This window comes from Dermacentor andersoni, chromosome 8 (genome assembly GCF_023375885.2).
Source record: "Dermacentor andersoni chromosome 8, qqDerAnde1_hic_scaffold, whole genome shotgun sequence".
Classification (NCBI taxonomy): Eukaryota; Metazoa; Arthropoda; class Arachnida; order Ixodida; family Ixodidae; genus Dermacentor; species Dermacentor andersoni.
This window is the reverse complement of record NC_092821.1, coordinates 126,399,301-126,424,793: the sequence shown is the minus strand read 5'-3', so window position 1 is coordinate 126,424,793 and position 25,493 is coordinate 126,399,301. Positions and strand designations below refer to the sequence as shown.

Here is a 25,493-nt window from a genome sequence, read left to right as displayed (position 1 = left end):
CGTCCCGTCAAGTATTGAAGTAATGACGTGCCGAACGGCGCTTGGCGGCTATGATAAAAAGAAAAAAAGGCGTCGGGCTACATCATAAATGCTTCTGCTGTACATATGTTACGGCACTAAACTCTGAACTTTTCTTTTCGTTGCTTGCTTATTTGGTTTTGCGGGACAGCGGCTATGACGATCGTATGAAAGCGTCCGATAATTTTCTTTCAATTAATGGCATTACATTTCTGCAACGGACGTCATGGCCTATATGCATACCTGCCAAACTTCGAGCTTTAAAATTCGTAACATCTAAACGACAAAATAAAGGGGGGGGGGATAGTACACATCTTTTTTAAAGCTTGCCTTATCAGCGATACATACGCAGTTTATTGAAGCTAACTTAAATTTCGACGAAGCGCACAAGCAACAACAAACTTGGCACAGCAAATACTTTAATAGTGGAAAGTAGTGCATAACTTTTAGACCACAGTGACTTTTTCCGCGACTAGTTCAGAAACTTCTCTGGTTCGAAGCAAGTGCCCCTTGCATTCTTTCACCATGCATCGAAAGACCTACTAACGTAACATTTTGGCGAAAATAATTCATATTTCGTAAAACTTGACGCGACACTCGTAGAATGGTAAAACGAACCAAAATTCACAAAGTTTACGAAACAATCGGGACAGTATTCAGGCATGCTTATGTGACATCAGTGAGCGGCTGGCTGAGGGTTTCAGTGCTGCCACCCGCGAACGGTCACATTCCCGCCACGTGACAGTCAGTTACGAGTCAAATTGACGCCGGAGTGCGGGGCGGCTCAGTTGAAAGTACTTCGAATCAAATTTGGGCATTAGCTAATCTAGCTTCATTACATATGCACATAGTTTTTTTTTGTTCCTGGCTGCGCTTTTCTGCTGTTTCTTACCTTGCCCAAGGATTTTTTTTTTTTGTCATAAGCAGTACGCAATCTTTGCACACGCCGTCCAACATCGCCCACTCATGAGAAAGAATGCTTGTCAAGCTGCTCAAATTATCGGGTTTTATGCTGGTGCTCCTTCATTGTAACGAACTAACGTCAACCAGTTAATCTGAATCGGTAGATCAGTGTACCTCAGGTGCGCTGCTTTCAAATGCAGATACAACGCTGTATATACGATAAATACGTGTACACGATCGATAAAGACCTGTTCTTAAGATCACTTCAGTATGCTTCCGTAAGAAAACGCCATGTTCAAAAGATAAGGTAGTACTAATGCCGCATTAACGTTTTTAAATGCTTTTTTTTTCATAATATAACCGAAAACTGGAACAAGCTGCCAAGTGATCTTGTTGATTGACATGGTTTTCGAAACGTTGTTGGAATCGCCTTCTAATGAACTGATTGAGGTGTGCTGATCGTGCACAAATTTTAGCTTGTAGTACGGAAAACTGCATGCAACAAATTTTTACTTTTACGAGTGCTTGTTTATTACTATTATTTTTGAGGGGGTTGGAATGGCATAAGCGCTCGTGTACCGTGCATTAGGTTTCCGTAAAGAAAAGGAAAGAAAAAGAAACCGTCATGGCCAAATTAATGGCATACAGCATGCCTCATAATCAGATCGTGGCTTTGGCACGTAAAACCCTAGAATTTAATTAAATGTTTTCTTTTATTTATAGCTGTTGAATACTTCTTTGATGCTTATTTCTGATGTTTGTATTGCTATTTTACCAATATGCCAAATTCAGGTTGTAGCTAAACCACCCTGCAATAATGCCTTATGGGCGATGTGGTCATGTATAGTAAGTAAACACCCACGACAGTATCCCTCTAAACGAGCGTAATAAAGGGCAGCTGTGGAAATGCCTCAGAGACGGAACAGGTTGAGATGACTTTCCTCGCGCTTCATGCTTCGTGTTCAAAATTTATTTTGATGGCCATTTATTATTAGTCTTGTCTTGTGTGTCTGTGTGTGTACGCTCTCAAGTTATGATCATTCGTGCAGTTTTAATAGACGCACATACTTTTGAGCAATTAAAATCCGACTACTCCCGGAATCGTTTGTGAAATGTTGGTTGTACAAATAACGTTGGCTAAATTATCTTTTTTTTTTTGATCGAATAGTCGCGCTGCTGTTTCCGACAGTCGCCTGTTCCACATACTCACAGAGCAGTCACACTATACGCCTGTAGCACCTGTGGGAAAACCACTTAACTCGCGGCAGAATTCATTATCCCATTGGTTGGCTCCTCCAGGACAGTTGCATTTTCGCAAGAGGCTCTTTGCGAAAAACGAACTTCTAAAACGGGTTTCAACTGTTGATTAGTAACCAGCTTGTGGACAAAATTCTCGACGCGACGTAGGCAACCAATGTTTCGTCTGTACAATGAATGTTTTTCACCATTGTAATTTTCCTATATATTTGAGAAACTCTAGGCTGTTATTTGCTGTTTGTCCTGACTTTCTTTGCGGGGTAGGGGCTCGTCAAGCTGTTTCCAGGATTTTTTCCCCCCTACCTCCTTCCTATGTATACGCGTAAGCTCAATGAGCAACAACAAACAACAATACTTCGATGTAGCAAGGATATCGTTAGTTCACGATTCGCTATAAGAACGACCCACAATACACGGACCTCCAGAGTACACGGTTGGTGCACGACGGAAGCCGAGCACCGAGCGAGAACTCGTCCATGCCCGCTAGGCCTCCTTGGCTCTTTGGGACCTCGCGTCGACCACGGTTTCGCAGACCCCATGGCCTGCACGTGGAGACCGGGGCAGTGAGGGTCTCAATTTGCTCATCACTCCGGAAGGTGGCGCTAGTCGTCACTGTCGCTCGCCTCGACTTTCGCTGAGGACCGTCTTTTTTTTTTTTTTTTCAACTTCTGTTCAGCCAAAGCCGGGCAACAGCTGCCAACGGCGCGTTGGGCTCTTGCAAAATGAGGAGCCGGAGGGAGGTCCCCAGAGTAGGATTGAAACGGCGCACCCGGAAAGTCGCGGTTGGTCCGTAGTGGTGGTCCGGCGGTGTTTTGTGGGTGGCCCGGGTCGGGGCGCCGAGCGCGAGCAGTGGTGGGTTCTCTGAAGAGCCATCCGGATTACGACTGCTCAGGTACGGTGCTCTGCACGTTGTTTTTTTCTTTTTTTGGTACGGCTTGAAAAACTCGCTCAAAGTTAGTGCACCACGTGCATCGAAAGGTATCGTGTTGTGGTGCACGCAGTCTGAGACTCTCTCTCTCTCTCGCTATATATATATATGGCAACTTATTCGCCAATAAGTTACCCCGGATATTATCTGCAATTCAAGTACAACAGGTGGATTATTCGTTGGCACAGGCTGATCACATGCGAAATGGACGCTCCACGTGGGTCGGGCGTTAAACAAAGCTCTTTAACGCTGGTGTGATCGCTGTGAAGCAGCATTGATCGACCACTTTCTGGTCCCGTGAGCAAACAGTAAGAGGCAATGTGTTCGACCTAACTGGGCTGTTTGAGAGAGAGGGAGAGAGAGAAAGCAAGTTTGGAATAATTCTCACTTTTCTTTCTTTCTTTTCTTATTGCACTGCTGTGAAATGCCCATACCTGCCTACGGCTATTTAACCTTGGCATCCCCTTCTGCATATTTATTGCCCTATAAACGTAAAGTTAATTTATAGGAAGCGAATTCGATAGGAAAACTGACATTTTACATGTCGCTATCATTATGTGCTGTCAAAGCTGAACCTCGCAAGAAATCCCGAATTTCACTTTATTTTAATGTAGGATGCTGCTAAACTATATACACATGGTTCGAGCTATTGAGGGGAATTCACAAGTTTTTTTTTCTCTATCGTAAGAACCTTTTTCCATCAACCAGCTCCTTTCGCTATTAATAAGCTCGTTGTTAGGATTGGTCAGCGCCTGTCTAGGAGCTAACCTAGGGTACGAACCACTTTGCGACAGCTGACCGTGGGCTCTCGGTATGCAGCCTCAAGGACTTGCGCCAAAAACATGCTTCTAGTTTAAGCAGACGCGCTTTCGAAAGAAAAAAAGGAACATGTCGACTTGTGTCACGTGACCGAATTGCGATCGCTCTTTGTCGGTTCAGCAGCAAAACATGAGCAGAACCAGGAAAGAAAAGCGGCCCGGGCTGCAGCCCAGTTGGCGACACCGTCCACTTGCAGCTCGGAGCACTGCATGACTGTGCAGTTGATGCGTGACCTTGGGAGGAACATGCAAGCGCGTTCCAGCGCAGTTAGTGGCGCAGCCGATTTTAAAGCGGTTGTGCTCCGTCTCAACAATTCCGTGCAGTGAGGCGAAGTGCAGGGCTCGCGTGGGCCAAGTCAGAAACGAGAGCCGGCTGCGTGTTTCAAAGAAGCGAGGTTGCTCGCCCATTGCACGCTAGTAATCTTTGCGTGGCGCTTCCATTGAGTCGGCGTTGTGAGATCAGCGCCGGACGTTGGAGGAGCACTTCGGGTTCTCCGTTCTGTTCGGTCGACGCGACCTGTGTTTTTCGATGCAACGCAGAGAATCGGTTAGACGGTGAACAGTTGTTTGGGAAGGAGTTGGGTGTTCCCTCTGGGTTTTCACAATGACCCGAGCCTGGAGTTGGAGCGACCGTAGCATTTTCCCTAGAAATTTTTCTAGAGCGAACTTTGGCGTTAGTGTCTATGGGAGACGCAAGCATACTGGTCTCAGTCATTGTTGTGAACGAAAAATAGCGCTACCAAACAGAGAAGCCACACGGGAAGAAAAGACAAAGAAGCGCTTGGCTTTTTTTTTTCCGTGTGAGTTGTCTTTCTTTTTTTTTTTACACTAATTTTTCTCGTCTGCAATGCAAGACCAACTAGCCAAGCCATTACATCTTCTGGTATCAGCCAACACGTGAATTATGGATAGTTGCATGGAATGACCTGAACTTGCTCCTTCTGGCTGCGAACGGCTCTGTGACTTTGCAAATCGATCATTTTCAACGAAACGTTTCGTTGTAAGTGCGACAGTTCATAATGGTTACGCACGCACGCAGAAACTTATTGCCTTCACCTGTTTAGAAATACGTATATGATCGCTTGGAAATTTGCAACACTAAAAGGTAATAAATAACGCCGCAGGAACGTCTGTAGCCACAAGCTCGAATATTAGACAAATCCCTATACTTATCATAATTATCTGAACGATCGCTGCGCCACAGTTCGCGCTAGTGATTTTTGTAGGACGCTCTTGGACAAGCTGCTGAGCGGGACGGGATGGCGTTGCCATCACATTCACTGCAGGAAAAGAAATTAAATAAAAAGGAATAAATAAAATAAAGAGGCACAAACTCTTCAGACACGAATGTTCTCAGAAGGCAAAATTAATAGGCGCTTTCAAAGTTCTCAAATTCCATTTGACTTTGCTAAAGTTACCTTGCTTCCTTGTCCATTGGTGACATAAATAAATAAATAAATAAATAAATAAATAAATAAATAAATAATAAATAACCCTCATTTATCTAGATTTTCCTCGCTCTCTGGTGGAAGCAGCGAACAACAAAAATATATGGCAGAGTAGGCGTGGCCTGCTCGGGTCGTTTACAGAGGTACAACTTGCCTGTAAGGAATCTTTAAAAAAGCTCAGTGACCGGAGATACATGCTCGTGTGTGGATTGTAAGGGAATGTACTGGTACGTGTGAAGAGACTGAAGCCACGTGTTACTTGCGCGCGCTCCCACGTCGAAAATGTGAAGTGCCGAAAATGCTCTTTCCTGCGCCAAGGTTTACGTCGACCAGACAGTAAGATGTGTTGACAACTGGTCAAGCGACATCGCTATACTAGTGCCAGCAATTTACAGAAGGCAGGCCACCTTGCGACGTACTGCAAGAAATGACCGTGTACATTGCACACAGACAGAGATCCTGACACGTCTCTATGACGAGGGCACCAGGAAGATTAACGAAGCGCCATTTACATGTGGGAACAAAGAACTGCGTGTCAGCTTGCCAGCTGTACTGTTAACAAGGGCAGACATTTTATTCGTAGTCAATATGCTGCTATCGCAACTCTATAGCGTGAACTAGCGTGAGCATTAATGAATAGTACAATCGCGACTTGTCGTTAGCTAATGCTCATTTTATTATCATTATTGATTTGACTGTTGTGTTGTGTGCGAATATTTATTCACTCTGCACAATATACTGACTTACACCATTAAAGGTCTTTTACGGAACAAATTGGTCTATAGGTGACATCCTTACGCCCTTTATACATAAAAATGCCCTTTCGGGTGGAAATCGGTTTACAGTATAATAATGGTTCTGATAAAATGACTGTGTACGTAAGCGTATAACACTTTCTGATCGCGAGAGAAGTAGTAACTGGCACCGTATCAGCGCGCCACCTTCTCCTCCTCCATAATCATCCTCACCATCATCATCATCATCATTACGCCACCATCAGCTCTAGTTTTACGCCGTATTTATGGATTTCTCGAAAGATTTTGACAGGGTCACTCACGAAAAGTAAATTTATAAGTTAAACACAATACTTCATAACAAACAATTAGTAAAGTGGATTTCAGCCTACCTTTCAAACAGAGAACAATTCGTTGTTTTTAACAATTATTGTTCTGACAAGCTTACAGTTCATTCTGGCGTCCCTCAGGGCTGTGTTCTTGGGCCCCTATTGTTTTTAATATATATTAATGATATTGTGTCTAACATTCCTGTTAAAATTAGGCTTTACGCTGATGATTGTGTAATTTATACAGAAGTAAAAAGTGTCTCAGATCAAATACTACTTAATAGCGCGTTGCAAAAAGTTTCTGCATGGTGTGAATCATGGCAAATGTCCATTAATTTTGAAAAAAGAAACAGTATTGATAGCGATTGCTCACAAAAATAATGCCTTACCGTTTGATTACAGTGTTAATGGTGTGACACTTGTAGAAGTAACAGAATATAAATATCTAGGGCTCTGGGTCACTAACAATCTCAGCTGGAACAAACATATTGATTTCATAACGTGTAACGCTTTTCGTAAATTGTTTTTCTTAAGACGAGCATTGCGGTTATCCACTCCATCTGTCCGCCTCCTTGCTTACAAATGTATTGTTTTACCTACTTTAGATTATGCTGCTATCATTTGGGACGCATTCACTAAGACTAACATAAACAAAGTAGAGAGGGATCAAAGGAGGGCTGCTCGATACATATATAATAATTACCGACGTACATCAATAACACATTTTTTAGTCTAAGCTGGTCTGCAGACAATAAACGAGCGAAATCGTTCTGCAAGACCTAAATTCATGTACTAATTAATTAAAGGACACTACAGAACTGAACTCACCCATTTAGTTCCTTTCTCGTCTGGGTATGCGACCCGACAACGATATCAACTAGCTTTAACTTCTTTTCGCATCCGTAATAACTGTTTTAAATATTCATTTCTTCCACGAACTATTACCGGTTGGAATAACCTCACTAACAATGAAGTGTTGCAACCGTCACTGACGTTATTCGCACAACATATTACCTAGCCTGTGTTACTGCATTTCATCACTTTACTGTTCTTTTGTGTGTTTTATTTTTTTACTGTTTGATATCTTGTTCAAATGTTGTATTCCTGATGCTGGCTGCAGAGCTTCAACGTGCGCCCTTATTTCTTTTGTTTACATTTTGCCAGTTTTGTGAAACTGCTTAATTCTTTTTCCCACCCTGCTATAATCCCGATACCGGGATTGCAGTATCAATAAATAATAAATAAATAAATAGTTTATCTACCAGGTATCTATAGTTACCCGTCTTCTGCCAGCCGGCTACAGTGTATACCCGCAAATGTTTTAACCACCTAATTCAGCCAAGCTAATTTTAGCGAAGTCTTAAAGGTATGCCGAATCACGTTTAGAGGACGTGACCGAATGCACGTTGTTGGCCTTTGTGCGGAGCAAGTCACACATTTTTTTTATGCGTTGCATATTGCAATCACTCAGTTCAGCCCATGGGTGCGGCCGCGCAGCCACCATTGGGGGTATGAGCCATCATAGTGGCTCATACCCCTACACTAGAGTTTTATGCGTTGCATATTGCAATCACTCAGTTCAGCCCTTGGGCGCGGCCGGGCAGCCACCATTGACCTTTAGCGCAACCACGTGACGTGACGTCACGACAGCCGGAGGAAAAGCTGGGCCCCAACTCGCGCGCAATATGCAACGCATTCTTGGCTTAACCAAGCTAAGCCTGGCCATTTTATTCTACGTAATTATATAATTGGTGAAGAACAACCGACCAAATTTGCAATCGCTAACGTTAGAGCAAACCCATCAACGAGAAGGTGGTAGCGCGTTCTAGAGAACGTCTAATTCTGCAGCTTCCTTCTTGCTACGTGTTACATTATTATTATTTTTTTTGAGCCTAAAAAAGCCTTCCAAATATGAAAAGAAAAAAGCAAGGCATGCGGAGATCCCCGCTTCCGCGTCGCGATTGCGGTGTGTCAAACTTGCCGCGCGTGAACGAACAGCGCATCTAGACCGGCCTGCTGCCTCGTCTGATCATCGCTATCATGATCCGCCGCGAGGGAGCCCCTTCACTGGCATGAATGATGCACCCAACGCTTGCGTCACTACCCCCTGTCAGTTTTTTTCAGCAGTTGCACTTGCTTTAAGTTGCTTTTAAAAGCATGCAGTTCCTTACAATTACTAGAGTCAACATGTGGCGCTATAGTGTCTGTACGGGAGCTGCAAGCAGGGCATGATGGGTAGTGCATGGATTTGCTTAAACTTCGTCCTTCTGGCTTTGAGACATTGCGAAGTGATATTGGTAAAGAAAGTAGTGCGTTGTAAATAATTAAATAAAACACCATTACAATTGTCCGACGGCAGGATTCGAGCACAGGATCTGTAGCACAGAATCCCGATATTGAAACCATTACGCCACGGACGCACGGAAAAGCGGAACCACTGCAATTAGCAGCGACTATGCATGCTTGCAGAGTCTTATTACACTCTGCATTAAAAAAAAAGTACGAAGTGCTTTAATGTTTAGGCCAATTTAGGCCCAGATAAAGCGTCATAAACGAAGTCACAAAGCTTCTAAGCCCCAAGCACGAAGATCAGACAATTCCTTGTACTACCCATCATAGCCGTGGTGGCTGGACGATTGCAGCGCCAGAGTCCCTTTAGTAATTTTTGCAGGAAACTATGTTTAAAAGCACTGCTGTGTTTTCTAAAAGCATCGGGACTGCATGAAAGACTAATCGATGACAGGAAACCTTGCGTTTCCGCGGAAAGATTCTGTTCATATCTTCTGTTCTGTACTCCTAAAATTTGCTACCCATTTTTCTTCCTCCAGTGCAGATATTTTCACATCATGTCAACGCCACGTCATCTGCTTTACATCATGCCAATAATACTAATATTGTTATGGTGCAAAAGTTTAGAAGTTAATTTATTTCTACATTTATTTATGAAACCTCAAAGAATATGCAAAAGTGGTGGTTCTACATGACGGGTGGGCATGAGGATGGCTTTACCAAAAGAAAGACGAGACGGCCGTCTTGAAGTGTGCGTTGCTCGTACATCCGCAGCAAGATTGTTCCAGTCCGTAGCTGTGAGCACAAAAATGGGCCATTGTTCGAGCACGTGGTAGGTATGCTGGCCTCTGGAGACTGACAGGGCTGGTGGTACAGTCCGGAACAGAGAACGAAGAAGACGAAACGTGAAAGGCAGTTGCAATTGTAAGTCATGAACCAAGTTTTGAAACAACAACAGCAGCAGCAACAACAACAATAACAACAACAACGACGACGACGACGACTCTCTTGTCTTTGTGTAAAGTGCCCGTTTCATTTTTGAGGTAATGATCGGATGCTTACTGCATGCAGTCAGCAATGAAGCACACTAATTACGTCAAGAAGCCCCATAGCCACTGTTTTATATGCGCCGCCTCACAGTGCCTAAACGCGCTGATGGCTTTAGTTTTGCGCCACGGCCGGACACGTGGAAAGGCCGCCGACCTCGCGGTTGCCATGGGCACCAACTTGGCGCGCCGAGGTTCTCTCGCAACAAAGATAAGCGTTGCGTCGCGAAAAAAACACACGTGAGGCTTGATTCACCGGTGGCGCCGGCATCGAGCTCTTCTTATTGGGCCATGACACACACCTACCACATGGTTGGCTCGACGCCGAAAGCAAGTTCTTCATCCATTGCTGCCAATAACGAAATCGCAGCGGCGTTCTGTGGGAAGAGCAGTGACACTGAAGGTGCTCCATACACTTTGGCCACGTCCACGTCGACAACAAGGGTTGCATGCGAAGATTAGATAGATAGATAGATAGATAGATAGATAGATAGATAGATAGATAGATAGATAGATAGATAGATAGATAGATAGATAGATAGATAGATAGATAGATAGATAGATAGATAGATAGATAGATAGATAGATAGATAGATAGATAGATAGATAGATAGATAGATAGATAGATAGATAGATAGATAGATAGATAGATAGATAGATAGATAGATAGATAGATTATTGGCAGCACTAAGATTACATTTATTTACAAGGACCATGAATTTTGTGTTCAGAGCAGTACTCAGTGTCGCTGAGTGTTTGGAGTTGTCGGCTAATTTGTCCTCGCTGTGAGATGTGCCTCTCTCCTGGTTAGCTCTATTGGTAGAGCTACCACCGCGGAAGGGCGCTGTTCCTGGGTTCGATTCCCTGACCAGGAGGAATTTTTCGTTCGACCGCGAAAATTTCTGTGAAACTCGTTCGAGCCCCGTTCGTTGGTCCGAGCCGCTGTCAGGTGGATCACAATTCTTTCCTTTCACAATACCCGTGTCCGCGCTCTTGAGCGAGGGTTGAGGGTCCTCTTCCATGGGGATGAGTATAGATGGGGGAGGAAAGTGGACCACGTAGAGGCCGTTTTGCCATGCTTGGCAACCCAGACCTCGCCATGGATTAATGTTAGATGTAAGGGAGCGACGTTGCTACCCATTGCCTCTGGGACAGTGCCAGTAAGTATGTGCGGGCAATTGTGGATATATACAAAGCTGCGCTCTTATTGGCAGGGAAGTTGGGTAGGGATGTCGGCGCCCTCAGTTAAGCGCCTGATTTGCAGTGTTCTTAAGCGCATCGCCGACGAAGACCGCAGCACACTGTATCTTTGGTGTTGGTATGGAGTCAGCGTCTCCGCAGTGTGTTCAGCGGTGAAAGATTCAGATTCAGATTCATATTTATTGGTTCAAAAAAAAAAAAGAAGTAATTACAACATGACGAATATACAGACGAGGGTCCCAGAGTGAAAGAACTGTAGTGGGACCCTCGGTTAATAATAACAACATTTATGGTGATATCAATAGTCAGAAAATAGTCAGCAAAAGATGAGAGGTATAATTGTGAATGCGATACCTAATCATAAAAGTAGTGTATTATAGTCAGTGCAAAAAGAATAACAGAGGGAAGGACACAAAAGGCATTCAACAAAAGAAATACACAATCGGAGAAAGTTCTACAGGACTTGGAAGATAAGTGTCTGGTAAAATTGTTTGTGACAAACCTAAGAATGCCGTGGCAAATACACCGCTATTCAATTCAAAGGGGACTTGTATGCATGAGCTAGCCAATCCCATTTGCTCCTTTCCGTGACGTCACGGCGTAGACTAACTTATTTCAATATCGGCGTTTCGCGGTAACTATGTATGTGGAGGACGGAGGCATGCACTGAGGGCTGTGCATTATATGAGCACTGAGTGTTGTGTGGTTTCGTCGATGGCGCTTGTACCGAATTCGCTCAGGCCGGCACCGACTCTAGTTGCTTCGCGATGGGAGGGGCTGAGTGGCCGGGCCACCGACCTTGAAACAAATAGAAACCCAGGAACGCGGGGAACCGGGAAATGTTTCTGCCCACCGCAGCGCGCATTGCGGCGCCTATTTTCTCCGCTTCACCCAGCGAGCTCGCAACGCGTGGGACGGGTGTAGAAATGTTTCGCATCAGAAGCGAGTTTCGTCAAAAAAAAAAAAAAGAAAAAAGAAGAGCGATGAAGACAGCGACGGCCTATCTTTTAAAAGCGCTGCTTGTTGCGCGTGTGGCTTGGAAGAACGAGCGCCTGTCTTGCAAAGAAGCATGCGTGTGAGCGTCGAACCTTTTCATTGCGGCACTGTCAGCGTACATCTCACAATAATGTTCCAGGAATTGTGTCTACAAGAATAGAATAGAAAGAACAAAAGACGAGCTTAAAAAAAATAAATTAAATTATGGGGTTTTACGTGCCAAAACCACTATCCGATTATGAGGCACGCCGTAGTGGAGGACTCCGGTAATTTCGACCACCCGGGGTTCTTTAACGTGCACGTAAATCTAAGTACACGGGTGTTTTCGCATTTCGCCCCCATCGTCAAAAGACGAGCTTGTATACGACTTTTTTTTTTTTTGCGATAAAGGCTTGCCCTTAAGGCATAATTCTTGGAGCGTCATTGTTTAAAGCCGGTACTTGTCCGATCTACACCTGTTGTCTCATCACTGTGCTAAAAAAACAAATCTGGGTTTTTATACGTGCCGAAACCACGATCTGATTATGGGGCACAAAGTGGTGGACAGCTCCGACTTCAATTTGACCACATGAAGTTATTTAGCGTGCACCTAATGAACGGTACACTAACTTTTTTTTTCGCCCTTATCGTAATGCGGCCGTCGCGACCTCGATACTTAGCAGTGCGACGCTATAGCCGCTAAGCAACCGCGGCGGGTTTTCGCTGTGTGGTCAAACATGAGAAGGAATGCTGATGTTGCTATATGCTAACAGCCGTGACGAATTGACCCGTGTTGGTAACGACGGGGTTTTAGCCCGAAGCATCACTGGGGTTGAGACTCCATAGTGGAGGTCGGTCGGATTGATTTTGACTTCCTGGGGGTCCTTGAAGGGGCACTAAAAAGAAAAATAACTGGAGCTGTACCAGGAAATTACGTTTCTGCAAAAAAGGAAAGTAGAAAGAAAAAGTCGCTCTAACCGTGAGGAGAGGCAGAAAAAGCGCAAAGACGGAATACGGGCCGCGACGCCCACTCCTAAGTTCCCGCACCTGTTTGCCGTGGCGTCAGGGATTTTGATGGCGTCCGCTAGTTAATTTTCTTTACTTGTTAAGATGGATTACGTTCTGTTCTAATGAAGCGGAACACTGAGCTTGATTGGCAAGTTTCGAGAATTTCTACAGCGCCACAAACGGCTGAAATACGAGAAAAAAAAATACTTTAAAATTCATGACGCACGTCACACTGACGTGCCGGCGCAATAGGGTTCTGGCGTGAAACTAAAAAAAAAAAAAAAAAAAAGGTTTGGTCTACATTTTTCTTCTAGCTTATTACCACGAAATTCACGAAGACAGAGTTTAGAAACAATGCTTTGTCGGTCTAAATTGATTTAGTGTTTCTCTTTAGCATGCACTTCAACGTGTGCCAAATGTTTGTGCTCGAACATTTCTGCTTTGCTCCTCCATTTAAATGGGACAGAGAGTTGAAATCACGACCTCGGCAGCAGAGAGCCGCAGCCACTGAGGAAACACCGCTGTCATTCGAACGTGTAAGGAGGCGTGCAAGTTCGTGGGTATATTGTGATCGTTCATCGCAGACACTGCAGAAACCTCGTCCTAGGTGAACACCGGACATGCAGGCGTTATACGGTACCGTGCCACTGCCGACAAATCGTGAACGCGCTCGCTGACACTGCAAACCGGCCATGATGAAGCGTGGAAGCTATATTGGGACGGAGGCGAGACGTCATTCATGTGTGAATCGCCCCGTAACCGTATTTCGAAGTAAAGTAGCATAATGGTGGCTTTATTCTCAGCGTTCAGCAGGTGAAAGCCGATCGCGAAGCATTTAGGCAGGACCAAAAGCTCGAGATCTAGCCTCTTGCAGTGGAGGTAAATGTAGAGCCTAGGTGAAGGCGGTTGCTGTGTCCCGAACGTTCAACTTCATCTGCTTCCCTAGCGCAGTATCAGTGACGCTGAACGTTTCAACCTATTGCGCGCCTTCATGAATGCAGGACACAGTGCAATCTATCTTAGAGGCCAAAGATGGAGTCATGCGGAACACTTACGTATTGACTGTATAACGCATGTCTACTGCGTATAAGTAGCAACAACAAGAGCGGTACAGGCACACCAAAATGAAGTATGCATGGCACACAGAGGGCGCTGTGAGCCCGTGCCAAAGAAATTAGAAAGGAAAATCTGTACCATAGCACAAATGGCAGTGCCTAGCTGTTTGAGGCTCGAGCCGGTTGCCTAAAGGACAAAAACATACCGGAGCGAATATTCGGAAATAGATGAGGCATGTGCATGCTGCAGCAAAAATCCCAACAACACTCAGCACATCCTAATGGAATGCGAAGAGACTCACTCAGTGAGCACCGTAGGTAACGTACACCTTCCACAAGCGCTTAGGTTTAAAGTGGACGGAAGTGTCAACCGGTCAGCAGTCGAGATAAGCAGCAGTATTGGTGGGAAAAGGTAGGGAAGAGTGATACGACTGGATCTCTTACTGTCATGGCTAGCGGTACAAGGCAGATTTTGAAGGAACAAAAAACGGAGATTTATACAAAAATTCTAGATAAAAAAACATGTACAGCATACCTGACTGAATCAAGCAGGATAGGTGACTATTTTCACCACCCTGTTTCAAAGGGGATGTCATTAAATCGTCGTCGTCGTCGTCATCATCATCATCATGAATTCTTTATTGTGTGTCTCGTCTTAGTGGACGCTGTACTCAAACATTACCGATTACCAACTTGCTCAAACGTCCGCGCTATATAGTGCTTATACTCTGACGATCCCTGTGTGACAGGCGCGTTGTTCACGAACGAGGGGTCCCCCACAGAACTTGTTCTATCCCCTTAATTCTCCGAACCCGTAAAATTTAGCACGGGAAGAAAGAGAATCTGGTACCTGCCTTCGAGCACATCATGCCGTAAATAAACCAGAGTATTTGCGATTAAGTTGGCCGTAAAATACATCAGAAGAAAGGTGTACACAGAAGCTAACTTAGTCTTTTTTTTTATATTTGAGCGAAATCACACAAAGGGACCGAAACGCTTCGCGTTCACTCCCTCACCGCCAATGCCTTCTTGCACAGCGACTACCTTAACGTAGAGTTGTATGTGCTACCAAATATGCTACCTTTGGTAGCATATGCAGTCACTCTACTTCAACGCATTTCGGAGCGCCGAATATTTCGCAAATGTGATTGAGGGAAACAGCGTGCGCAAGTACATCAGTGAACAAAAAAGAGATGTGATATTTTGCACTCGGGTCTTGCGACCTAAACTTCTCAGAAGGTTGGAACTGTTTTATACCAGACCTCTAGCCTAGGGCAATAGTCTCTCTCTTTCTTTTATTCAGGCACATTGAAGAGCCCAGAGGACATTACATAGGGGAGGGGGGATTACAATTAATGCGGCAGAAAATACCAAAAATACACAACCAAACAAGAAAATATGATTTAGAAGACCAAGAATCAGTAAGCAAGAATTAGTGCGAAGACAGTTATTTATTACAGAGTGTATGCAGTGGGTGAAAAAATAAAGTATAGTAATCGCAGGATTCAAGGTTCTTAAAATACTTCAAACACTTATCATAATAAGCGGTATTACATGTATATGAAAAAACAGCTCTAAATAAAACAAGAAAAAAGTAATTTTGAGCATACATTGCTAAACATGCAAGCAAAATTACAGATTGCAGAAACGAACTGCCGTCGTATTTTATTCACACCGAGTAGCGCACTCCTCACCGCGCAAATAATTAGCGCATTCCAAGAATGTATCACAAGGAAACCGTAATATCAACCAGCAGTGAAAATACGTACACACTGGTGAGAGAAATTTCAATGATAGTTGAGGAGGTTAACCGAGCAAAAGGTTGGCATACGACTAGATGTTTAATGTATAATAGATCAAAGTAGGAAAGAAAATAAAGAACGCAGAACCATCCACTCGCACAATAACTCGGAAACAGGCAGCACGGAGCAGCATGAAATGAACAATGCGGTAAGTCGAGCTTTATGGCACCTTCAATAACCGAAATGTTATCCCTCACTGTCCTTTCGGTTCTACCACAGAGATGAATAACGTTTTGTTTACTGACGGTTGCCATAAAGCTTGACTTTCCATTTACGAGTTCTTGTGCGATTGAGATGGGTCTGTGTTCTTTCTTTTCTCTCGTTCCTTGATCTATGGTGGTGATATATTATAACTGCAGTAGCATGCCAAGGCTTTTGCTCGGCTAACGTATGCCCACCCGTAATTAAAATTTATCTCACCAGCGCGCACGCATTTTGACTGCTGGTTGACGTTACGTCTTCCTTGTGAAACATTCTTTAAATACGCAAATCGTGTACACAGTGGGTGGGCTATGCGGTGTGAACATAGTACGAAGACAGTGCGTGTTCGAGACACTATTGCCCTATATAGGTTAGCGGTCTGGCATCACGCAGCACTAACCTTCTGAGTAGTTCAGCTTGCAGGGCCCAAATGCAAAATATATCTTCTTGTTCCCTAGTGCATGTCACGTGGTAATTCCGGCGAGAGGTATGCGTCAGCGATCACTAGAGCGCGTGCTGTCAAGGAACTCAACCTTCATTATTGTTATAAAGAAATCGATACGGGAGCGCCTCATTTGTTTTCTTTTTGTTATCATTTTGTTATCATTTGCTATCAACTACAGAATGTTCTGTGGTCGGTGTCCGCTTTCCTTTACCATGATCCTCCCCGACTAGACGAGTTTTCGTCACGCCCTCGCTTTCATCTTCATCGTTCATTAACGCTTTGCGGCGCTTCTGTCGCATGCTGCATCTGCCATACACTACACCAGGTTCTGCTCATATCTTCGCCATGCAGCGTTCGGTGGCTTCGACGCGACGAACGCGTTGTGGCCGTAGAGTTTCTCACTATAATGTTGTGGCTAACGAATTTAGACGTAAACCGCTACAGCTTCAGTCCATACGGTTTTCAACGAACAAAATATACTTCTAGTCACAACTCTGCTTACTCAGTGTACACCCTCGTTTGCGACGCGTTTTATTGCCGCTTATAGCGCCTATATGCCTAAACTGCGCGTCTTTGAAAGCGAAACAAGCGCTGATCATGTGTGATTGCGGTTGGTGGTGACGTACGTTGCACTGGCGAGATCATTCTGTCGGGCTTGACCGGCAATTGTTCCTTCTGAGGATTTCAGACGTTGGTAGAACGACTTGCGTTGTTGAACTCAGTGTACTCAAAGAAAGGCCAATCAGAAGGCGTAGAGTTCTCTTCCGGATCAATTAGGACGTAGGATTCCCGGCAGGACTTTCCCGGCAGTACTATTCCCGGCAGGACTGATCAGTTAAGACGTGTGGAAGCGCTGCGTCTTGGAAACTTGCACGGGGCAGCACGCTAATCCTGTATTTCGTCCAAGCCCGTACAGTTTCCTGCTATAAAGTTATTAGAGGGAACTCTCCATATGGCGCTGCGATTGCTCAGCCATCATGGGAATGATGGGTAGTATACGTGGATTTGACCACGTATACCTTGGTTACGTATTATCCACATATTATCCACTTATCCACGTATGACCACGTATTATCTTGGTTCTTGTGACTTCAGACGTTCTTGCGGCTTTGTTTGCTATGCTTTATCCGCCTTTGTTGGCCGAAGTCTTGAAGCAATCCTATTTTTCTCAACGCAGAAGGCAATAATACTTTGCGCACATGCATAATAACCTGCGAATTGCATTCATAAAGTACTACGTTGCTGAAAATGATGAACTTGCTAAGACAAAGCCGTTCGAGTCCAGATGGGCAAAGCCATGTACGGGCCATCGTTAGTCACCTGTACACCCCCGTTCCCGTGCTGGCTGAACCGCCAGGCTCGAAGCTCCCGTAGACACTAGCGCCTGAGTTCGCTCTAGCGAGTATTGTAGGAAACTCGAAGCTCTCCGGCCTTGGCAAAGCAACGTGCTGTCCCTCTGTCTCTGCGCGTGCACTGCACGTGCCCGCGGGCAACTTTTTTGTGCGCTCGCTGAACTGTTCTTTTGAGACCCCCGGATCACGCCCGCGTGAGAAATATGGTACCACACGCGGCTACTGCGGTAAAAAAGGACGTGCTCATCGGTAGCAGCATATATGCGGAGCTGCGGCGGCGTCCAGCGTTCGCGTGCATCAGGGGTGTTCCTCCTCTGCTCCTGCGCGAGTTGGGCGCGGTGCGTGTTTGTTTGCGCTGCCTCTCGAAATGGCCGCGTCCCTGGGACGGCTGATCCCGTTCGCGGCGGGGCATGTGCGTTCCTTGCCAAGGAAGCAACGGCGCCGAGGGAAACAAATATCGGAGCATTAGCTCAGCGCATGGTGGTCCGTCTATGTGCTCGCGATGGGGGCGAACTATATATATACGTGTGAAGTCACCTGAGACCGGCTTGAACGTGTTGGCGATTTGAAGTGAGTTGAAGACACGACACTTTCGTCAGTCTGCAATACAGTCCACCTCGCGATATCAGCGAGCCCAGCTTTGAGGGCCTGCAGGTCCCGCTAGTCGACGGGAGCGGGAAGCAGGGCTCGTTTTTCGTCGTCCTCCTCTGCAATCTTTCTAAGCGTCGGCAGCGGCGTTTAATAAGCTCGATCGGGAGTCTTTTTAATGCGAAACATAGTTTTCCCCAATCAGCCGCTCTGCTTCTGTGGTCTGCATCTGGCACGCGTTTACTGCACGTCCTTCTATATCGGCACAGTGCAACAGCGCCTTCGAGACCGGATGACCCACAGCATATCTTCACGAAACAGTATACCACAGGCAATGGGTCGATATCGTAGTATAGCACTGTGGTATATATAGTTTAAATGCAGACCAAGTAAAACTTAAAAACAGGCTTCTCGAACTAAATATGTGCTTGCTTTGAAGTCATGGTGTTAGCGCTGGTGGACGACAGAAGGCGGGCGATATGTGGCAGTTAATCCGCTAATTAACCTGACTAAATAAATTAATTTTGCTAAATTATTTTTTGCTAGCTAAATGTTTTTTACTATTAAATGTCGGCGTCTTATTGTAATTGGGAAATTCAAGATAGCATTCAATACATGCCAAGTCAACTTGTAAACCTGAAAAAAAAAAAAAAAACAGTGGATTTTCTTATTGCAATCTTTTTTCGGAGCTGAGTTGTCACAAATTGCAACTCCCTGGGCGCGTAAAACCGAAACTTGCAGGCTGAAGGGCGCCCGTATACCAAATGTGCCCTGAATTCGGTATGCCATTGAATCAGTCAGTATAGGCACGTTAAGTTGCCGTCCTTTTAATCCGCCTTATTAAATATATGCCAGAAAACCTGTAAGCTACCTTGAATAAGTTCACCAAGTAAGAAGGTGGTGCGATGCGCGCTATCTGAGCTTATACTTGCGTACGGGAGAGTTGGTGAGCGAATACACCGAATGAGTTATATGCGGCACTCAACAGTAGCTGCGACAGGAAACGTACGAAGACTTAGCCTAAACTGTTACACTTCTCTTTCAGGAAACTAGTGCCCGTCGAAATCGCGCAAATCACGCGCCTGGCGGGTGCGGTTATACTCTTTTCTTATTTATTGCGTACAGCGAAACAAACCATAGGCAACAGAACGGCTTGTCGGCCTACATTTGCCTGCATGTGCCACGCCATCTTTCATTAGATTTAGTTCGTGTGTGTTTTAACTTGCGGCTAAAAACATGTATTTTATAAACCATAGGCGTCGCGGTGTATCCAGCGCGGACGTCGTGTTTTCAGCATGTTTACACCTACACGTATATACGGAGGCTGTTCGACCGCGCCCCTGCGACGCCTGGTGTGGTGGTCGAGTTAGCGAACGTCAGAGCATGTGCAGTCGTTATACGAGCGCATCTGGCGGGTGAGTTATAGTTGGGGCCGCCGCACTAACCATATACACTGCCGGAAAGCGTTTGTGCTAACACCGCACGTTTCTCTCCTTAGATGGCAACGTTCGTCGACAGGAGCCGTTCGTGGAAACATAACAGTCGCGTTGATTCTTCAACTCGGACGACGCTCCATGCAACACATGCAGCTCCTGTTCCAACAAGGTTTATCTTTAAACCTGCCGCTAAATGTACCGTTTTAAACGGCTCATAAAGACAACCAACTTAAACGGGGACGTTATGTTAGCGCCACAAGAGAGAGAGAGAGAGAGAGCATTGACAGAAAGGTTAACCACGGCCATGCCCGGTTGGCTACCCTATACCGCCCGTGGCTACCCTGATGTCCTTGTCGTCGTGATTGCTTCCTTTCGTGTGTGTGGTTTGCGTGTGCCCTTTAGCGGTAATTATGTCTCACACAGTGGCTACCCTGCACCTGGGAAGTGGAAAGAGCAAAAAAACAGATGCGAGAAAAAAAAAAAGAGTAATGAAGCGACAGTCAGTGTGTATACGCCCGCAGAGAAATTTTCGCTGGCAGTCACAACTTCGCAAGTGTTCGTATGCAGTTCAGTCGCCTTCGAGGAACGCTTCGTCCGAGAGTGGTCTGTCATACGCGCGGCGGAGATTATAGAAAGCTGTCACATTGTGCGCAGTCCAAGATCGCGTGTTGCAGCTCGTAATGGACCGTACTGCGCAAGTTTGACTTGGTGTCATCGCGCGCGACAGCCAGAAAATTCTCCTCCCAACAGCCTAGCATTCTAAAGAATACTTCCCGGGATACTTCGCGAACACCGTGTTAATTTCCTACGAGCCTCATAGCCTCAGGGATGCTTTGGGGCGCTTAATCCAATGAATGAATGAATGAATGAATGAATGAATGAATGAATGAATGAATGAATGAATGAATGAATGAATGAATGAATGAATGAGGAATCATGAAACTGTTCTACGCCGTACCCTGCAGTCACTATGGTTGTTACGGCATTCATGCTAAACACGAGGTCTTGGGTTGTACTCTTAGCAGCAGCGGCCGCATTCCGGTATAGATGCCGAATGCAAAAGCATTTGCACGCCGAGTTTCCGTTCAGTTGAACTGAATTACGCTTCATGGTACAAACATACGACGCAGCCCTTAGATGCGGCGTCTCTCTAAACCCGGACCTGTAGCATTGGGGCGAGAACAAACCAGTCTTGCTTCATACATTGTGTTTCTTGTAGTAAACATTTGTTCGAGGAACCAACCTGACCTATTTGAATGGGTGATTGGCGACTAATGAGAATGAAGTTTGTTACGTTTGTCACCCCAGTGCCTGTTCGTCAACGGTGAATGCAGAAATTACTTGAAATTGTAGCCGCGGGCGGTATGATCTAGTGCAGTTTGAAAGACCCGTGCCTCCTTTATTTGCATAATTGATTACTGCAGGTAAACGAGGCAGGAAGCACTCGCAATGGCTTTACGGCGGTTGCATATTAATTGAACCTGCCTGTACTAGAAAACACCATTCGTGGCTCCCTATTGGCTCCAGACAATGATGACACCACTGGATACGCAAGTTAAAACGAATTTTAGAGTCGTGCTGTGGATTTAGCTCCTGCCAACTTCCACTTCCCTTCTAATGCATTTGAAACACAGAACCGCTCTCAGCAGGCTACGCCTGGACCAAATTGAATTAAGGTTGTTATGTTAAGCGAGAAAAGCAACTTTGAACAATTGTTGGAAGTAGAATATTAATTTAAGCCATAAACTTGCCGGAATTCGCTACATAAATAAATATTGAAAGGGAAGTGTCAAGTTTACAGGTCTAATAATTATACTGCATTAAAAACCAGTCCCAAATTTGTAAACACGCTTACAGTGTACAAATAAGACAAATATTATGTTTAAGTTCATAGCTTGCGTGAGATAGTGGCACTGTTTACTTCTATTCCGCGAAAAGAACATGCAGCGCTGATAAGTAAACTACAGATCAGCAATACATTTTCCCGCAAATTCGATGATGCAATTTTCGAAATCGATGCTGTAAAGACACAGGGTGCCTGCCAATTGAGTGAACTTCATCTTTTAGCTAGCTTCATTTTAGGACTAGGACGCGTCTCCTGGATTGTTAATTAGCCACTTAATTAGTGAACATCACCTAATTAGTTTCGTCAGTTGCGAGATAACACATGATATATCCGACGTCCGGCGCCACAAGTGACACGTTGCATAATATAAAAAAGAGAGATAGCCTCTCAATTTCTATTACCCTGATTTTTATATTCGGTTTATGTTTTCACTAACCTGCCGCAGTTAGCCCAGTGGCTATGGCATTCTGCTTCAACACACGAGGTCGTTGGTTCGTTTCTCTGTAGTGGTGGGCGCGTTCCGATGAGGGCGGAAAGCAAGGAAGCGATCGCGTACTTAGATTTAGGTGCACATTAAAGAACGCCAGGTAGTCGAAAATAATCCGGAACCTCACACTATGCGGTATCCCCGCATAGACCGTACGTTATAGTACAAGCCTAGCCTCAGCTCACCTAACCAAACCTAACATAAAAAGAAAACCAAGCCAGACCTAACCTAACCAAACCAGACCTAACATATTCTAGCCGAACAGGTTATGCAAGGTTAGGTTTCAATAAATCCGCTATTTGGTTGGAGACGCTTCTACTTTCTTAATGACAAGCCTTCTATTCTCTATTTGTGTTTTATAGACTTCGAACCGCTCGCACTGCCTCCTGATGAAGTACGAACCAACAGGCTGAAATCAAGATTTTACAGTCCGGTACGGGCTGCAGCTGGCACTTTGTGGAAAACTTGGCAATGCCACGCAAGCAGCTATTAGCTTTGAACGCTGTTCTATTATCTGCCACTATGTCATATATGCCACTTTGTCAACGTGACAGTTGAGAGGCCCCGTCCGCTACCAGCGCAGCCGGAATTTGTCGACGGGTCCCGCCGAGACAACTCTCAGACACGCCGCCGCTTCGTCTCCCGCGCTAGCGTTTCTGTCACGTCTGGGCGCCGCGCTGTCCTAACTTGTCCTAACGCGCCAATACACGGTGTGAGAAACGGTGTCGCAGGTATACACAAGAGGCGGCGATGTTAAAAATAAGCGCGATGCTTACACACTGCAGCGAGCTGGTTGCTCGCTAATCGTGTCGCGGCCTCTGTGAAGCAACCACTCGCGGCTGGGGCTCGGATTAATGTTTCGCGGTTGCACCCTTATCGGCGGGCTGCGTGTATCCGTCATGTAGCGTGCGCCTGCGGGCGCGCGTGTGTATGCGTGCTGTCACCTGACCCGGTGAGATGAGGGGGTTCCCTTCAAGTTGGCGCGGCCCGCGAGTTCCATCGTGACGGCTCATCGCTCAACGACGAGCTCACACTGAGGGTTAGATTCTGGGAACCCCTTGGAGCAACGCCACGTCGGCACTGAACGCCTTTCTTTTTTTTTTACTCTCGCGCAAAAAAAAAAAAAAAAAGGACAGCGAGCAACGGTTACTAGTCGACCCTGGGACATCAGACTACGGCCTTTAATTACTGCAAACATTCGTTCCTGCGCGATCGCTTTATTCGAAATATCGCTTTGTCCGAACTTTTACGGTCTTGATTTCAGTGTGTACGTTTTGTCCCACGTTATTAGAAATCATTCGCCGTATCCGTGGTTGGCCCAAAAGGATGTACTCGGGCGCTACTGCAACTTTTGAAGTGCCCCGACGTCAGTGTCCATTTGTACTTCCACTGTGCGTCCGAATGTGCGCGCGCAGCGGTCATTCTCTCCTTCTTTTTCTCTTTCTATTCCCGCTTACCCCCTGTGTAGGGTAGCAAATCGCACTCTTGTCTGGTTGACCTCCCTGCCTTTCCTCTCCTTCCTTTCTCTCTCTCTATTAGGCGTTCTTAAAGTCTATCGTGAACGTCCGTAGACTGTAGCAATCTTAGTAACCCGAATAAGGCCTTCTGCGCTGATGTTTTTTTGGAACACTGACCTGGGGCTTTTAGCTCTGACAGTGGATGATTGTACAGTTGGTCCAACATTCTGCACATCCCTTGTCTCTCGGCACTACAACGCGGGCAGACAGGGATAACGTGTACGAGCGTCTCTTCACAGCGGCATGTGTCGCACGTGGGACTATTGGCCATTCCACCGAGGAAGACATGAGGGTTGCTAAATGCAACGCATAGCCACCTACAGGTGCATCTACCGCCTGGGCTACCACGACGCGAACAAACCATGCTGTACTGTCGTGAGAATCCAGCTTAAAATGTTGCTTCGGCGCGTCAGCTAGGCCTTACGCTGCGGCGAAAGTGGTCGAGGCGAGTAGTATAGCCTTCCTTATGAAGCACACAGGCTGCATCCTTTAAACAACGGCGTTCGATTGATCGTCCTTTATATATGCATGGTCGAAAAAGACTGCGGAAGCAAAAAAGTTTGAACTGTGGAAGAAGCAAGGCGATAAAGTGACACGTCTAGTTGATTTCTATTTCGGGCAGTGCTTCAGAGACACGAAATCGAACCGAGACCTCAGAGACACCAAGTCGGGAATGGTCGAACCGCCGCGATCGCGTGCTCAACAGCTGAATGCCATAGCGAAGCTACCGCGGCGCTTAAAGAAACCGCGCTGCTCGGCGCTGCGGCCACCGACAGCCACTTGTAGAAGCGACAGTGCGAGCGAGGGGGTGGTTGTAGCCGTTACCAAGATCAAGAGCGCAAATAAACACACATCCCATGTGGAGGCGTAGACAGGACGAGCTTGCTGCCTGAATAAGCACACACATAGCAGAGGAAGGAAATGATGTAAGCACCATGCAGTGCCCGCCAGATGCACACAACGTTCACGGGACGCATCACAATGCGCAACACGCAAACTAGTTGAAGAGTCTCACTGAGACCGTCCTTCAGTAAGGTTAAAAGCGGCTTCGTTGTGCGATACGCAGGGGCAGCGCTGGTCCACGGGCCAATTATACGTTCCTTAGCACAAGGCATGACCGTCTTTGATGTATACTCAATGCGGACATTAGGACGGTCCTAGCTCTCGAATGCCAACATGCTGCAAGAGTATATTAGGTGAGCTATGTCTTCCCAAGTCCACCGAGACATCGTAGTTGAGTGGGAATGTATAGTTTACGGCCGTTGAAGCAGCTCGAGGTGCCAGAGACCAATGCAAGGGCCAGAATCGAGCCCGCACCGCAGAGCGCGCAGGCCTCGACTGGGCCTCGCGCGAGACGCGAAGCGCGTGGTCTGTGCGTGGCTATAAATACGCGACGAGGGGGTGAAAGCCAGGCACGCGTGGTTGTGCGGCCTAGGGCTGGGAAGACACTATTTCGGGGCTCGACGGATGCCCGGCAAAGAGACCGAAACGCTCGAGGAAACGAGTGACGGAGAGCGGCGGCGCGTGCGCCTCTGAAAGCGACAGCCCGGCTGTCCGAGCGGCGTCGCCACAGGCGTCTCTCTCTCTCTCTCCTCCTCTCTGCAGCAGTGACACAGGACGCGTACCGTTCTTCTATTTAAAACGGTGCAGCCCTAGAAAAGGTACAGCTGGCGGAAGCGTAAGAGAAAAGGAAGAAAGAAAGAGATAAGGCAATGCAGGGAGGTGTAACTTGGTTGAACCTGGTTTGCTACCCTGCACACTGGAAGGTGGCTTCGTCTTTGTGTTCTACGACACTGCTTGACAGGCACCTG

General features: G+C 46.0%; 1 protein-coding gene across 1 annotated transcript in view; it reads left to right on the top strand.

Annotated features, from left to right (window-relative positions):
• Window positions 1–373: 373 nt before the first annotated feature.
• Window positions 374–25,493, top strand: part of LOC126525570 (uncharacterized) — a 59,652-nt gene continuing 34,532 nt past the window's right edge. The window contains exon 1 of the mRNA XM_050173498.3: window positions 374–3,070. The gene's annotated coding sequence lies outside the window, so the exon portion shown is untranslated. The remainder of the gene's footprint in view (window positions 3,071–25,493) is intronic.